The 17700-nt window shown below is 39.2% G+C and overlaps 1 long non-coding RNA gene across 2 annotated transcripts in view; it reads right to left on the bottom strand.

Annotated features, from left to right (window-relative positions):
- The window catches only part of LOC113594825 (uncharacterized), a 243967-nt gene extending 226657 nt beyond the window's left edge, over positions 1–17310 (bottom strand). Inside the window, exons 1-2 of one of the 2 annotated variants that reach the window (XR_008294535.1) lie at positions 16899–17310; positions 10213–10386 (exon numbers count right to left, since the gene is read on the bottom strand). This is a non-coding gene — a long non-coding RNA (uncharacterized LOC113594825). The remainder of the gene's footprint in view (positions 1–10212; positions 10387–16898) is intronic. The other variant, XR_003415271.2, reaches the window with a different exon arrangement.
- Between the last annotated feature and the right edge of the window lie 390 nt (positions 17311–17700).

Below are 17700 nucleotides of genomic sequence, written 5' to 3'. Positions count from 1 at the left end.
AGACAGGGGCACCTGGGTGGCTCAGTCAGTTAATAAGCATCCGACTTCAGCTCAGGTCATGATCTCATGGTTGATGGGTTTGAACCCCGCATAGGGCTCTGTGCTGACAGCTCAGAGCCTGGAGGCTGCTTCAGATTCTATGTGTGTGTCTCTCTCTGCTCCTTCTCTGCTCATGGTCTGTCTGTCTCTGTGTCTCAAAAATTAACAAACATTAAAAAAAAAGAAAAAACAGACCAAAAATTCAAAAACTGGTTAAAAATTTTTAAAAAAATTAAAAATGATATGAATATTCAACAACCCTTTTTTCTTTTTGTTTTGTTTTGTTTTGTTTTGAGAGAGAGAAAGAGTGCACGCAAGCAGAGTAAAGGGGCAGGCAGAGAGAGAAAGAGAGAGAGAGAACCTTAAGCAGGCTCCCTGCTCAGTGCAGAGCCTGACATGGGACTCTATCTCATGACTGTGAGATCATGACCTGAGATGAAATCAAGAGCCCGATGTTCAACTGACTGAGCCACCCAGGTGCCCCAACAACACTTTCAGTCAAAGAATTGCAAATTTAAAATAACAGGATAAGATTTTTAAAAATCAGTTAACAAGGATTTTGATTAACAACCAAATTAACAAGGATTCCAAATCCCATAATTCTCATTGTTGACATGAGTGAAGTGAAAGCTATCATGCTCTTGGGTTAAAACATTAATCATTAACTTGGTTAAACATGTCCAGAAAACAATTCAGCATTGTATGTCATGAGCCTTTAATTTATTTTATTTTTTGTTTTATATCATGAGCCTTTAAAAATGCCTATGCCTTAGGGAAATGACTAGAAACGTGGATACGTTTTGTATATGAAATTGCGGTCATTTCAGTATTTTTCTAATAATGGAAAATTTAGAAACAGTATGGAAGAAAGTAAATTCATGATAGAATGAAACATCACACAGCTTAATTTGAGGATGATTACAGAGAGAGCCTGCTGTTATCAAAGGAAAATGCTCATGTAATATTATTTAGTCAGGGAGGCAAACTATAAAACTTGATACCCAATACAACTTCATGTATTTTTTAAAAAGCAAGTGTATTAGAAGGAAATACAACAAAACGTCAACAGCAGTTGGGGCTGGATGCCAACATTGTGGCTACTTCTTTCCTTCATTTTTTCCATATTTTCCAGTGATAGGGTGGGAAGGGGGGGAGAATTTAATAAAAGATGAAAGCCCAGTTTACCTCATGTTTTCCTTCCTGTTCAGTCATATTACAGTGCACGCCAGCTCTCAGCTTGGCCTTATTCCATGAGCATTCTCTTGTGGCAAGGACATGGAAGGTAAGGCCATTTCCAAATGCCACGCTTCATTTCTACCTTGACTTTCACGGTGTTAGAGACATGGGAACTAACGGTTATTGATTATCATCTTGGGCACCAAGTGATTCCTACATATTACCCTTTTGAGAGAAAATAGTTGCCCCATTCCAATAATGAAGAAACTGAGATCCAGTAGGCTGAAGGTACTGGCTTGCAAGCACACAGCTAGTAAGCAGCAAAGAGTTTTTTCCGGGACCTCAATTGGTTCGCCAAATTCCTTTTCTTCCCATATGATGGGACCACCCATTCAAGTCTCCTATCAGAGCCTTAGTAACTTGACTCAGGAGTCAGTCTGCCCGGGCTAAGGTACTGCCTATACTTACCAGCTATGGGCCTTCAGGTAACTCCTCTGTGCCTCATTTTTCTCATCAGTAAAATGGGAATAATAATGGCATCTCCCTCATGAGGTTGGTTGTGAGAAATAAACACTATGATGCATGCAGAGTGCGCAGGGCAGTTGCTGGCACTCAATAAAAGTTAGCCATCATAGTTATCGCTAAGGGGGTCTGAAGCAAATAATGGGAACTGATTTGGAGTCATTTATACTCTCATTCTCTCAATGCCTCCAGTGGAATGCCACCAGACATGATCAGGTCCAAGACATGATTTCACAGATAGGGACACCCAGGACCAGAAAGGTGAACGGAGGAAACCAGACCCAACAGTGGTGACTGACTAAGGGTGCTATTAGCCTCACATTCTTTCCACCATGGTGTGTAGCTTTTCTCTGGCTCCCAATCCCTGGAGCAACAGCAGGATGGCCACAGTGCAACCTCGGAAAAACAGGCGTCTCTTCGGGCACACACTATTCTTTATGTACATATTATCACTTGATCTCTCAGCAACCCTGGGAGGTGGGCAAGGCAGTACTGTGAGTGAGGAAATGACCTCAAAGAGTATTGGTTGATTCTCCTTGGTCCCATAGCAGAGCTGAGACAGGATCCCCAGGGCTGTCTGTATAATGCCATCGGTGCCTTAGATAACCAACCTCTGATGTGTGTCTCGCATCAGAAAAGCAATCAGGCTGGTGGATGTTCTCACCCTGATTTCTCTCTTCACCCCTATAATGCCAGCTGTTATTCAGCAGTATCTTACAGTTGGAGAAGCAGTTTCATCCACCTCTTCACTAGTGGCTCTGACCCACTGAGTCTCTCTTCCAGAGCCTTAGGTGGCCAGGTTTGGGGATGGTGACAGAGAGTAAGCCAGTGGGACAAAAGTGCTGTTATCTTTTCCCCCAATCGATCCCCTGCTTCCTGCAACCGTAGGGCTAAAATATTTGCCTTAGCTATGTACGATGCTAACCTGCTATGCAACCAAAACTCTCAAGAGGTGCTAGATGGGGTGCAGATTGGTATAGCCTCTTTAAAAAAACCCAGGCAGTATTTCCTAAGGCTAAACATTTACTTACCCTATAACCCAACAATTCTCCTAAGTATATGCCCAAGAGAAAGGAATATTCATGTCCATTAAAAGACATACATAAAAATATTTATGACAGCTTTATTAATAACAGTCAAAAGTGAAAACCAAACTAAATGCTCATCAGTAGGAAAATGGATAAATAAATCATGGCAATATTCACTTCATGGAATTTTATATGGCCATAAAAAAGAATAAAATACTGCTACATGCAACAGTATAGATAAATCTCACAATGCAATGATGAGATAAATAGGACAGACACCAAAGAAAATGTGTTGTAATGATTCTACCTATATGAAGTTCAAGAAAGGCAAAACTAAGTTAGCTAGATGTTGTACAGTATCTATCACTGTGGGGGCTTCTACTGAACAGGAGGCATAAAAGTAACTTCTGGGACAATAGAAATATTCTCTATCTTGACCCTGAATGGTAGTGGGTACACAAGTATGAGTATATGTAAGAATTATTCAAGCTTTGCACATATAAAATGTGCTTTTTGCTTTATGTATGTTAATATCAAAATAAAATATGTAAAAAAAAAAATCCTGTCAGCTGGGTCACTAAAGATTCATTCACTAGAAACTCACAATAATCCTTAAGCAAAAGCCCATAAGACAAGGTAATCTTTTAGGTCAACCTGTGGACCCTGCATACCTCGTAGATTCTTTTCTCAAAGATGGGGATCGCTACACTAGGATAAATGTCTCTTCTCTTAGCAGCCACTGGCACTATGCTTCCTGAGCAGCTGTCTGTGTCCTCAGAATGCATGCCCCAAAGGAAAGGGACTATGATCCATTCATCTCTTCACGTCAGTACCTAGCAGAGTGCCTGGCTTAGAGTAGACACTCAGAAAGTATTGACAGGCAGCTGAAGGAGTAGGTGAATAAAAAAATGAATGTAGCACACACAAATATGATCTATGACCACAATCTAGAAAGCCGCTGCTGGTCAATGAGCTGCAGAGGCATTCTTTAGACAGCATCACGTAGACCAGTGGTTCTCAGGCAGGGAAATTTTGCTTCCCAAGAGACATTTGGCAATGTCCGCAGGTATTTTTGGTTATCACAAGCAGGGCCTGGGGGGAGGCTATTGTACTTGTGATGATGTCAAATATCCTACAATGCACAGGACAGCCCCTTCTCCAACACACACACACACACACACACACACACACACACACACACACACCCATCCAAACCAAAATGTCAGCAGCATTGGTGTTGAGAAACCCTGGTTCGGAGAAACAGGTAGTAAACACAGAAAGAAAGCCTTGAGCTCAAATGTCAACTGACTACTCATGAGCTGTGTGACTTTGAGTTACAAAACTTCTCAGAGCTTTCTCCCTTGTACAAACAGGGCTGATGCCTACCTTAAAGGTATGTGAGAGAATTAAATGACCTAAGTTAGATGAAGAGTCTGGTTCAAAACAGGACGCTCGTGAGATTTGGTTCCCTTCCCTTCCCCAGAGCCAGTAATGGGCAATTTTTAATAAAAGAAACAGTCATCAAGCATTGCTTTTTCTCCCTCTGCTTAAGGAACTACTGAAGAGTGAGGCTGCCTGTGAAGAATGCATTTTGTTTGCTGGGTACATCAATAGCCCCTGTTCCTAATGAAATGCATTATTAAAAGATAAAGTCAACATATTCAGAACTCAGGCCCCCGTCGCATCCCAATGTAATCTGCCATTCTCCCAGCATTGCAGGTGTCCTGTAAGCCTGCCTCTGAAACACCGATTCTTATTTCCCTGCTCTCCCTCGGTTTTCTCTAAACCAGCACAAACACACTGGGTTCCCGGGAGATAGGGAGCAGTGCTTCATACAATGCCAGCACTATGTGCAAGTGGCAGAAACACCACAAAGAAAAAGCCCAGCCTTGTTCTTTGCAAGTGGGAAGTGGAATTTCCCGCAGGGCTCAATCTAAGGCTTACTTCCTTCCTACCTTTATGTATTTATAAGAGTGACTGGCCCCTAAGCAATCCTATGCGAAAATCTTGTGAACTGATTATTATGGAGTTTGCTGTCCTTGGTGCTGAAAAAGTCTCAGTGTGCTGAGGGTTTCTGGGTCACTTTTGCATTTCTATTATTCATACTGACCAGGAAATATAAGACAAAACACTAACACACATTTTCACATTATTGTAGCAGATGCTTAAAATGGAATATCTGAAAAATATATAGAACAAAATAATAACAAAAATGCCTGCTATTTACTGAGAGTATGCCACTTTCTAGACATTGTTATTTACTTTATCCTACGAGGTATGCACCATATATTCCCCATTTTTCAGATGAGGAGAACTGAGGCAATAACAATCCATTAAATTGACCCTCCAGTGGCAAGCACACTGACAATGGAAAAGAGCTGGGCTCCTTGACAGGCCAACCCTTCCACTTGGCTCTAGATCCTGTCTCCTCTCATCTTCTCAAAGATTCGCCTGGTCTGGGGTCCTTGAATTATCATCCCTTTTACCTTAATATCAGTTTCTCCCTTTCTACTATCCCATTCCCAGTCTTATACAAACACATCCCAGTGTTTCTCATCTGACAGAAAAGAAACAAAGAAAATTTCTCTAGACATTTCCTCTTCCTTTTGCTTCTTTTCAAGACAAACAGAAACTCCTCAAGAGAGTGATTTTTAATCACCACTTCCACTTCTTTTTTTAAGTTTATTTATTTTGAGAGAGAGAGAGAGAAAATGAGCTTCATCAGTGTAAGGGTCGGAGGGGGGAGGGGAGAATATCAAGCAGATCCAGGAGTTCATGACCTGAGCCAAAATCAAGAGTCAGACACTTAACCAACTGAGCCAGCCAGGAGCCCCACCATTTCCACTTCTTCATTTCTGATCTTATGTTATTTCTTCAAACCACTCATCCACACTGTGGCTCCACTCTAAATCAACAATGAGTATCATATTGAAAAATCCTACAGTCATTTCTCTAACCTCTGGTTTTATTGTCCAGCAACATGTGATGTAGAGAACTACTATCTTTTTGGAATACTTCATTTTTCCCCTTAACTTCTGTGTCACTGCAAAACCCCAGTTTTCCTCCTAACTCCTCCACAGCCCACATTCTGAGTATCCTTTCCTAGATCTTCCTCTTTGGCTCAACTTGAAATAGTAATTGTCACAGGGCTTAGTGCCGCCAAGACTTCACTTCTCCGAGTACACTCCTCAGCCACTAAATAATCTCATCCAATCCCATGGCTTTAAAAAACAGCTATATATTGGTGCCTCCTAAGTTTACATCTCCAGATCCAATGTCTATCTTGATCTCTAGACTCCTAAGTTCAATTGCCTACCCAATCTCTACTTGGATGTCTCTATCAACTCAAACATAAGCTCAAAAATCAGAACTTCTGATTTTCCTTCCAAAACTACCTTCTACTCCAGTCCTGGAACTATCACAACCATCCAGTTTCTCAAACCAAAATCTTAGGAACCATCTTTGATTTCCCCTCACAGCTCACAATCAAACCCCTAATCAAATTCCATAGACAGAATCTACCGAACCTACCCCAATTCTATCAACTTCTCCCCATCTACAATGCCACTACTTCAGCATCTCCATCATCTCTCCCTGGATTGCTGAAATCCACATATTCTATTTTAATGTTGTTTGAATAGATGGGACACATGTTCAAAACTCAAACTATATCAAAATACATATACCTTTGCTCTTCATTGGCCCCTTCCCACCCCGACCTTTCACAGGTAACCAAATTTTAGTTTTTACATGTGAGCACATGATGCATCCCATTCTCCTCTCACTTTCCTATACCTTTAGAGATCTTCCCATATGTATACTTGGAGAAAGTTCCCTGATTCTTTATGTAGCTGCTTAGTGTTCCATTATATGGCTAAAAGAGAATGTATTTAACCAGTAATCTATCCTTTGACGACAGGGTTTGCTATCACAAATGATACTGCAGTAGCCTTTTATGTTGTATTTTTGTATATGCAATTATATCCATATGATAAGTTATCAGAAGTAGGTTCGCTGAAACAAAGGGAACCTGGTTCCTCTATTTCCTCTCTTGACCTTTACATTATATTTCCAAAGGCATCTGTAGGAGTGCCTTAAAAGTGCAAATCATATTAAGTCACTCCCTGGCTCAAAGGCCTCCAAGACTTCTCCTCACATATACATGAGATTTAAATGCCTTGCTCTAGCTTCCAAGATCTGTTTGCTTTGGACTGTGCCTCCTGAGCCCTCACTCAGTAAGCTCCAGCAGTTCCTCTTTACATTTCTAGCACACACCCAACTGTCCTTGCCTTTGCTCTTATTCATCCCTCTCCCTGGTACACTCTTGGACCAGATTCTCCCATTTCTCCCTCCCCGTCTTCAGGTCAGCTTAATGATTACCTCCTCAGAGGCTTTCATGACGTTTAATCTGAAGCCCTCTGGTCTGCCCCTCATTGCTGGCACCATTAAGTAACACTGTCATATTATATTTTCTTTATAACTACTATCACTTCCAGAGAGTGCCTTGATGTGTATGTGTGTGTGTGTGCGCGTACGTGCGTGTGTGCGTGTGTGCGCATGCGCCTACGTCTCCTACTAAAATTCATGTTTCAGGAGGGCAGGGATTGTCTAGTATCACTATAATCTCTGGTTCGAGAACAGTGTCTGAAAAAGTAGTCCCTGACAAATATGTGTTTACAGAATGAATGACTCTTAATATCTCAAGATGTTAATTTCCAGCACCTTTCCTAAAACGTATTCCTTATACTGGTAAGATGATGTCATGCATATGACTTTATATCTTGGTTTGGTTATCTAACATCACATTTAAAGATTTTTCCAGGAAATTAAAAATTCTTTACAAACTCTCATTTAAATGAATTTGGGATAATTTCTCAAAGGGAGGGACTATAATGATTTCAATCATTCATTTTGTTGGATGTTTAGATTGCTGCCACAATTTTTATTTGAATTAACACAGTCATAAACATATTTAAGCATAAATGTTTGCCTATAAATTTGAAGGTTCACTAAAACTAGATTTATTAGGTCTAAAAGGGTAAGATCATTTTCAGCCTTCAGATACTTCTGTGAAATGGCTTGTCAGAAAGATTGCAATAATTTACACACCACCCAGCAGTGAATCACCCCATCCTCAGCAGCTTTAATAGTTTTTCAGTATTTGTTAATTTGATAAATTCTATTGTTGTCTTTTATAACTAGTGAAGTTGGAATATTTTTATAAGGCATCTTTTACTGATTAATAACAACATAGTATCAACACCCATTTCTACAGGCTTAGGAAGAGTTTGGCCTTGGGAGAGCATCAAGTCGTCTGACTGAATTTCCTGAGATGGAAAAAAAAATATTAAACAACCTATGGAATTACCACATAAGTACTGCTTGCTTTTCACCCGCTTTGAAGAAAGATGAACCTCCTTTATGGTGCAATTTCCAGGAAATGCATTATACCCTCCCCACCCCGCTTTCTTCATAGGATGTAATTTCCAGCACCATTGCTACATCTTCCAAGAGTGTGTCGTTTTTGAACTGCTGGCGGATATTTTTAAGGGCCCATCACAAAAATTCTGTGTAGGGACCTTTGTTTTGCATTTTCTTAGACCAAGCTCCTGTGCAGAATTTTGGTAATTTGATTCTACCCCTCCCCCCCAGAATGGATTCCATGAGTGTGAATCAGCAAAATGATATAACACAGCATGTCCAGGATGTCTCCTCTATAGTGTAAGCTAACCTTAAGGCTAATCTCAAAATTTTCAATAACTGTCTTCCAAAACGAGGCATTTTATCCAATGATACCAATTAGCATGTTATAAGGGGTGCTGCACAAATAGCATACATTGATTCACAGATGACTTTAAAAATTCAGCGAGCCAAGAATCCCACATTATTGATTCATGCTAACAAAACGATGAAGCACAGCTAATCTTTACAACACATGCTGGGCAGAATGACATTTACAAATGCAGACAGACAGAACCCAATTGGACATAATTCTTTAAGGATTAAACTGATGGCTGCAATTAGATGACAAAAGGTAAGCAGTCTTACTGCTGGGAATTCAGACAACCTCTGGGGTCTGGGTCTAATTTGGCCTCTTCCTTGGTTAACCGTGATATCCCACTGACTAGCTAGCTGATCAAGTGACTAGTCAAGAGTAATTAAATTGGTTTGTAAGCTGTGTTATTGCTTCAACTTGCTTCTTGGACTATGAATCACAAATGCTCTGACGAAGGCCATGCTTGGGATCATCACAGTTGGACAATATCACTATAGAATAGCAGATGAGCCCACCAAAGTGCTTGTTGGGAGAGAATATGAATATATCCCTTCTCATCTGATTCGTTATTGGAATTAGATACTCCGAGTCTGAAAGATGGAGAACTCCTTGGAATGTGATGTTTTTAAAAAATGATTTCCTTTCTTTTTAAAGAAATACTCAGGCCAGATTCATAGCTCCCCGTCTCATAGAACAACTCTGCCATTTCTGAGCAGTTCCAAGGTTAGCCTGATAAACATCACCCAAAGAACAGAAAATCTTGATAACCTTCAAGATAACTCTGATCGTCTTAAAATTCATAATGACTCTGGTTATCAATAAAGCGGAACAGTGATGGAATTAGAAGTGCTTTGCAGGCGTGGAGTGTAAGAAAGCATCTGCATTTGGAAATCAAATCCCATCCCTGTCACTTATACAGTAAGGGTTTATTAGCACATGGTGTTACTATGTCCTAGTTTCCCCAGCCCACCTAGATCTATCTGGCAGGGTTTCAGTTTTTTTTTTTTTTTTTTTTTAAGACTCTATTGGGATTGCTCAGGGAAGCTCTTCTACAAAGTATAGAACACACCATCCTAAAAGACTGTGGTGTACATTTGACTGCTTCTTGGCTCTCTTCTCCCCATCTTTTCAAAGCATTCTCTACCTTCCATACTCTCTGCTGTGCACTTACATTTGGGGAACCAGCAAGAATATACCCAAAGAAAATCTGCAAAAGAGGACAATTGCAGAGACACTCATTACCATTTATGTAATAGTACTCTGTCTGTTGAAAGCGAGCAAAAAACCAAGCAAACAAAACCTGTGACTTATCCTGAGAAACAGAAATAAGTATTTATCCCATACAACACAGGCATTGCCAAAACAGCATAAAATGTCCTTGACAGACTCAAACCCAGACCTACTGGTTTCAAATTCTTAATTATTTAGTTTCACTCAGAGGAGATGACGTGTTTACTAGCTGTGATGGTGTAGTAGGGCAGAAATTCTCTAACTTGTGAAATTTTACCCTTATAGAGTCAAATCCTGTCTTGACACTGGGGGACAATAATCAAATCGCACCTAGCCTCAGTTTCCTCATCTGTGAAACGGAGAGCACGATGACCCCAGAGTAGCTGAATTCACAGCTCAGGTCATATCGGGATTTAGTTTCTGTCCATCTTTCAACCCTACCTTTTTCTGTGCCAGCTTTTCTTAGGATCCAGGGTGGCCTCCACTTCTCCAGCATTCTACTGGGTTGAAATCCAGCTGAAATGAGGACGTCTCTTGAAAAGTCCTGGGGTACGTGGGGCTGACTGAAGTCTGAGAGTCCTGTTCCACCCAAATTCAGAGTCAATGCCTTCAAGTCTGCAGAGATATAAAGAAAGAAGTGATGACTCCCCAAACAAAGTAAGGGATGTTGGCCCCAAAATGGAAAAATGGATGTGCCAAAGGCAAATCACAAATGTTTGCCATGTGTGCCCAACTGAAAATCAATGGTAACATTCTCTGTGCCAATGTTGCTTAACTTGACTGCAGATTAGAATCTCCTGGAGAGATTGTTAACAAAACAAAACAAAACAAAACACTCTCTAGGATCTAACCCAGAAAGGTGAAATCAAACACCCTGAATGAGAACTAGACGTCATTATTTTTTAAGCACCCCAGCCAATTCTAATATTTTGCCAGGGTGAAGAACTCTATGTACATTTGTATAAATACAGACCTTCATACAAGCCACCCATCCACACAGGATACCTGGGCACAGGACTTTCTTTTGAAAGCTATTCTATAGAATCTAAATCTAAATCTAAGAAGCTTAAAAGACTTCAAATTTAGAAGAGACTAAATTAGGGGCACCTGGGTGGCTCAGTTGATTAAGCGTCTGACTTCAGCTCAGGTCATGATCTCATGGTCTGTGGGTTCAAGCCCAGTGTTGGGCTCTGTGCTGACAGCTCAGAGCCTGGAGCCTGTTCCAGATTCTCTGTCTCCCTCTCCCTCTGCCCCCCTCCCACTCCTCTGTCTCTCAAAAATAAATAAATGTTAAAAAAAATTTAGAAGAGACTAAATTCTTATGAACATCACTATCTCTCAAGTAATTAAAGATCTTCAGAATTTGAAAAGATGTAGATATGAATGAGTTGCAGCCTCTGCTCAAAATATGAATCACTTAAAGTGCATTCTGATGTTGTCCAGTTGTTTCTTGTACATCTCTAATGACTGTGAACTCATAACTGTAGGGAGGAACAGAGTCCAATTTTGGAATATTTTTCATAGCTCTGACTTCCTAAGACCTACATATTATCTAGGATTCTGATCCAGAAGCTCTACAAAATCACTCCAATCTCTCCATTCCTCCCTCTGCCCCCCACTGCCTCCTCTCCCTGCCCCTAACTCTCCAATCAGCACTTCAACTTTTCCCCCAGTCTAATTCTTCATCTAATCCTCATATGGCAATATGTTGCAACTTTTAATGGGACCACACTTTTCTGGGTGCACTCCAGGCAATCTCTATGCCTCAAACTGTACTCCTGGTTATGGGACACAATGCCCATAGTCAGTCAGAGAGCTGGACCTGTTCCAGGTTTCTTTTTAACTACTTCATTATTATGCCACCTATAGTTAAAAAAAAAATGGATGGGGAACAGTTAATAAAACTGAGGAAACAAGAAAACAAATGATAGAAATAAACCCAAGCAAACATGTTTATGGCAATGAATGCATATTTTTTTAAGCTCCCCAACGAAAAGTCAGAGACTCAGAGACTGGAAAACTCAACACCCAAAAAACAAATAATCCAGTGAAGTAATGGACAAAATACATACATTTTTCCAAATAAGACATCCAGACAGCCAACAGACATATCAAAAGATGTTCAACATCACTCATCATCAGGGAAATACAAATCAAAACTACAATGAGATACCAACGCACACCTGTCAGAATGGCTAAAATTAACAACACAGGAAACAACACATGTTGTTGAGGATGTGGAGAAAGGAGAACCCTCTTGCACTACTGGTGGGAATGCAAACTGGTGTAGCCACCCTGGAAAACAGTATGGAGGTTACTCAGAAAGTTAAAAATAGAACTACCCTATGATCCAGCAAATGCACTCCTAGGTATTCACCCAAAGAATACAAAAATAGTGACTCAAAGGGATATCCACACGCCAGTGATTATCAACAGCAGTATTATCAACAATAGCCAAATTATGGAAAGAACCCAGATGTCCATTGACAGATGAATGGATAGAGAAGATGTGGTTTGTGTATGTATGTATGTATGTATATATACATATATACATATGTATATACACACACACACACACACACACACACATATATATACACACATACACAATGGAATATTACTTGGTGATCACAAAGAATGAAATATTGCCATCTGCAACAACATGGATAGAGCTAGAGTGTATTATGCTAAGCAAAAAAGTCAGTCAGAGAAAGACAAATATATGATTTCACACATATGTGGAATTTAAGAAACAAAACAGATGAACAGAGGAGAGGGGAAGGAAACATGAAATAAGATAAAAAACAGAGGGAGGCAAACCATAAGAGACTGTTAAATACAGAGAACGAGTGGAGGGTTGCTGGAAGAATGTTGGGTGGGAGGATGGGCTAAATGGGTGATGGGCATTAAGAAGGGTACCAGGTGTTATATTCTACTCCTGAAACCAATACTATACTTATATGTTCACTAACTTGAATCTATATTAAAAATAAAATAAAATAAAATAAACAAAATAAAATAAATGAAATGATGAACATGGGGGAAAAAAGAGAGGTAAACCATAAAGCAGACTCTTAACTACACAGAACAAACTGAGGGTTGTTGGAGGGGAGTTGGGGGGGGATGGGCTAAATGGGCTATGGGTATTAAGGAAAGCACTTGTCATGTTGACCAGGGTGTTGTATGTAAGTGATGAATCACTAAATTTTACTCCTGAAACTAATATTACACTATAAGTTAACTAACTGGAATTTAAAAACTTGAAACAAACAAAAAACTCTGAATCCAACTTTATGCTGTTTCCACTGGCCAGACCTAAAAAACAAAATTACTTATTTGGGTTAAATAGAAAAAAATATGAAAGAGGTGCCGGTCTATTGCAAACCAAAGTTAACCTGGGAGCTACAAAATGATTGTCAGGCACTGTAGAATTCAAGTAAAGTGTCTTAAATAGAACAGATTATTTTATACTGATAAATACACAATGTACAAGGCACACCAACAGTCACAATGCTTACTTATTGAAATCATTAAATACCCTGAACTAAATTCCTAGCAGTACAAGGGACAGAGAACATACATACTTTGGTGCTGAGAGATTTTAACTCTCAAGAGTTTTTGACCCATTAAGTAGACCAAAATAAATAACAATGTACAGGACATTCATAATATGATATTGATTGAGAAGACTTTTAAATATTACACCAAGAAGGGGAGTCTGGGTGGCTCAGTCGGTTAAGCATCTGTCTTTGGCTCAGGTCATAATCTTGCTGTTTGTGTGTTTGAGCCCTGTGTCAGGCTCTGTGCTGCCAGCTCGTAGCCTGGAGCCTGCTTCGGATTCTGTGTCTCCTCTCTCTGCCCCTTGCCCACTTGTGCTCTGTCTCTCTCTATCAAAAAAGTAAACGTAAAAAAAATTTAAATATTATACCAAGAAGATAATGAAACTTCTTTTGAGAGCTCAATTAATACGGTTTCTCAAATTTATATAATATTAGATCACACACACTCAAAACAAAAAGTGGTAGTTCAAGTCACATTCTCTGTGAATATATTGAAAAGTATATAAAATTATATAGAAATTGCTATTTTCTGAGCATATATAACAGAAAATATTCTTTAAAATCTAAACGAACAAACAAAAACTAGAAAAGCCCAAGCTTTTACAAATTAAAACTCTCTCCTACATAATATGTTGGTCAAAGAGAAAAATGAAAACATTGGTTATAGATTACTTAGAAATAAATTTTCTGAGAAGACACAGAATACAAAAATGTGATGGTCCAAGATTTTAGCCTGAAAGTTTATTATTAAACAAGAAAGGATGAAAAGAAATGAACTAAGGAAGGCACCTCAATGAGATTTTTTTCAAAGGCAGCAAGTGAAAACTAAGAAAAGTATAAGAAAGAAATGAAGGGGAGACTTTTTTTAAAACCCAGTAATGTATGGAAACAAATCTATAACCTGCATAGTGAATACATAAACCTGAATGCTATTTTGTTTTTAAACAGAAATGTTAAAAAATTAGAAAACAGAATAATAGCTAACATTATTAGTTTTGTGCCTGGCTCTGGTTAACTCTTATTAACAACGCTACAAGGAGGGTACTATTATTACCCTCATTTTACAAATGAAGAAAGTGAGGAAGACAACAGAGAACTGGTGAGCCTAAGATCACCCAAGAGGCAAGTAGCAGAGGTGAGATTAAAATCCGGCCACCTTGTTCCACAACGGACTTCTGAGTCCTTTAGTTAGCCTCTCAACACTATGGAGAAATGAGAATTTTTTAAAAATCCTAAAAATTAGTAATTTTTAAGATAATGCCATGTATAATAAATACATAATCATATACCAAATAAATATGAAAACTGTAATATTGATGGTGTTCTAGGAAAACACAAATTATAAAAAATTGACTCTGTGGAAATCGGAGTAGAACACTAACTTTGGTAGAAATTGAACAAGTCATATAAAAATCACCTCTGAAGAAGGTACTTGGCCTGAATTATTCTAAATGTTAACTATTTCAACATTTTAAAAATAAGTAACTCCCATGTTTTGTTCAAGAAGAAATAAAAAGAGAAAATGTGTCCTAATTTCTTTAGTGAGGTTGGCATAACTATACTGCTGAGATCTAACAACTACGGACAGGGAAGGAGGAAGCTTCAGTCCAATCTTACTGGCATAAAAGCACAAAATAAAACACTAGCACCCTGACTCAGCTATGCTTGGGAAGAATAATTCACCAGGACCCAGCAGATTTTACTCCAGGAAACCAAGGATGATTTACTACCAGGAGTCAATTAATATTTAGAAGTCTATTAACATAATTTATCGTATCAGTGGGTCAAAGAGGAAAGACCATCATCAAATACTTAAAAGGTTTCTGACAAAATTCCATATTCACCTCTGCCTTATTAAAAAGGCAGAAATCTTGGAATAGAGACTTTGCTAACCTTGTAAAAGAACAGCTTCCAGGTATCAATAACCAGTTCTTTACCCACCTACAAACACCAGAAACACAACCATTAATGTCATGGACAAAATTAAGGTCCCTGCTTTTTAACAGTTTAGATATTTAAAAAGAGAAGTAAAAAAAAACCCTCCAAAATATTAGGTTACAAATTAAAATGACACTGAGATGGGGCACCTGGGTGGCTCAGTCAGTTGAGCATCTGACTGTTGATTTCGGATGAGATCGTGATCCCAGGGTCGTAGGATCGAGCCCCATGTTAGGCTCCACACTGAGCATGGAGCCTGCTTATGATTCTCTCCCTCTCTCCTTCTCCCTCTCTCTCTCTCTCTGTCTCTCTCTAAAATAGAAGTAAGTAAGTAAATAAATAAATAAATAAATAAATAAATAAATAAATAAAAACAACGAGCTATCATGTCTCACCCATTAGATGGCAATTACCAAAGAGGCAAAAGATAGCAAGTGTGGGCAAGGACGTGGAGAAACCATAACCCTTTCACACTGGTGGTGGGAACATAAAGTGGTAACAGCCAGTGTGGAAAACTGTACAGAGGTTTCTCAAAAAAATCACAAACAGAACTACCTTATGATCCAGCAGTCCCACTACTGGGTATTTATCCAAAAAAAAAAAATCTAAAATCAGGATCTCAAACATATATGCACTCTCATGTTACTACAGAATGATTTCCAAGAGCCAAGATACGGAAACAACCTAAATGTTCACTGACAGGAATGGATCAAGAAAATGTGGTGTTTACATATGCAGTGGAATATTCTTCAGCCTTAAAGAAAAAAGGAAATCCTGCCACATGCAGCAACACGCATGAAGACATTCTGCTAAGTGAAATAAGCCAGCCACAGAAGGTCAAATGCTGCATGAGGCATCTGAAATGGTCACGCTCAGAGCAACAGTAGAATGCTGATTTCCGGGCGCTGCGGGGAGGAGGGAAAAGTGAGCAGCTGTTCAACTTGTACGTATAAAGTTGCAGTTTTACAAGAAGAGTACATTCTGGAAATGTACCGTACAAAAGTGTGCTTACACATGGCATCACTGTATTGTACACTTAAAAATTTGTTAAGAGGGTAGCTCTCATGTTAAGTGTTCTTTCCACAATAAAAAAAAAGAATTCCCTATTTAACAAAAGAAAATAGAAATTGCTTGATGCTTTGACTCTTAGTACAGGGGTTGAGAATCAAATATAATTTTTTTTAATTTATCATCAAAAAAATTATAAAAAGGTTAGCTTAATGCCAGGCCGGATGCACACACACACAATGACGTTAGGGTTGGGTCTGGATCCCAGCTGCATCACTCACTAGCAACTGAACACCACTTTGGTAAATTACTTGGCTGGTACAAGTGTGGGTTTCCTGTGTATGAGGAACACTGAACCCTTCCCATAAAGGACAGTGAGGACTACACAAGCAGACACAGGCAAGGGGCCTGACTCCCGGCAAAGGCTGAAATCATGAATGGTCTTAGGATTAGTGGGAAACAATACGCGTGTAGCTCTAGAAAACATAACAGGAAAATGAAAGAGTTCAGTAAGATGGCCAGGAGGTGAGTAAAGACATACAAATAAGCAGTGAAAATCAGTTACACAACAGAAGTCCCCAAAAGGTCCCCCGTTCCCTGTTGCCGGTACTTTGCACATACTGTCATCTTTCCTGGGAGTCCCTTCTCATGCCATCTCTATGCCATCCCTGCCTAGTGCGCTAGGGGCACTTGGAATTATCATTTAGATTCCAATGAGTCATCACCCTCTTGTGATGTGGAAGCTTTTCCTGACCCCCATGTCAAATCCCCTATCGTGTACTCTTTTACTGGACCATCTCCTTATCAAAGCAGAAATTACGTATTTATTTGTGGATTGGATTAATTCCTATTCTCCCCTCAAGACTTAGATTCTCACACGGTGCAGCCACTAAAAATTATGTTCACATAAAAGGATTTAATGTCTACATGCTATTTATAGTATTTTAAAATGCATCCTCTAAGTCAGGATATAACCAACAATCATAATTTTTATCTATGTTTTTTCTTTTTTTAATGTTTACTTATTTTGACAGAGAGAGCAAGTGAGCACAAGTGGTGGAGGGGCAAAGGGAGAAAGGGAGAAAGAGAGAGAGAGAGAGAGAGAGAGAGAGAGAGAGAACCCCAAGCAGGCTCCATTCTGCCAGCACAGAGGCCAATGTGGGGCTCAAACCCACAAACCATGAGGTCATGACATGAGCTGAAATCAAGAGTCAGATGTTTAACCGACTGAGCCACCCAGGTGCCCCTACAATCCTAATTTTGAAAAGCACACAGTGCATATATACACATGCATAAAAGAATACAAAGATATGCAACAAACATAGCAACATATTAACAATGACACTAGATTTTTTATTTTTAACTTTTCTTTCTTTTTAATAATCAACAATACTTTTAAATGTTTGGTATAAAGCAATACTTC

Source organism: Acinonyx jubatus, chromosome E3 (genome assembly GCF_027475565.1).
Source record: "Acinonyx jubatus isolate Ajub_Pintada_27869175 chromosome E3, VMU_Ajub_asm_v1.0, whole genome shotgun sequence".
Taxonomy (NCBI): Eukaryota; Metazoa; Chordata; class Mammalia; order Carnivora; family Felidae; genus Acinonyx; species Acinonyx jubatus.
Note: the sequence above shows the minus strand (reverse complement) of the source record. Positions and strands in the feature narration are given on the sequence as shown.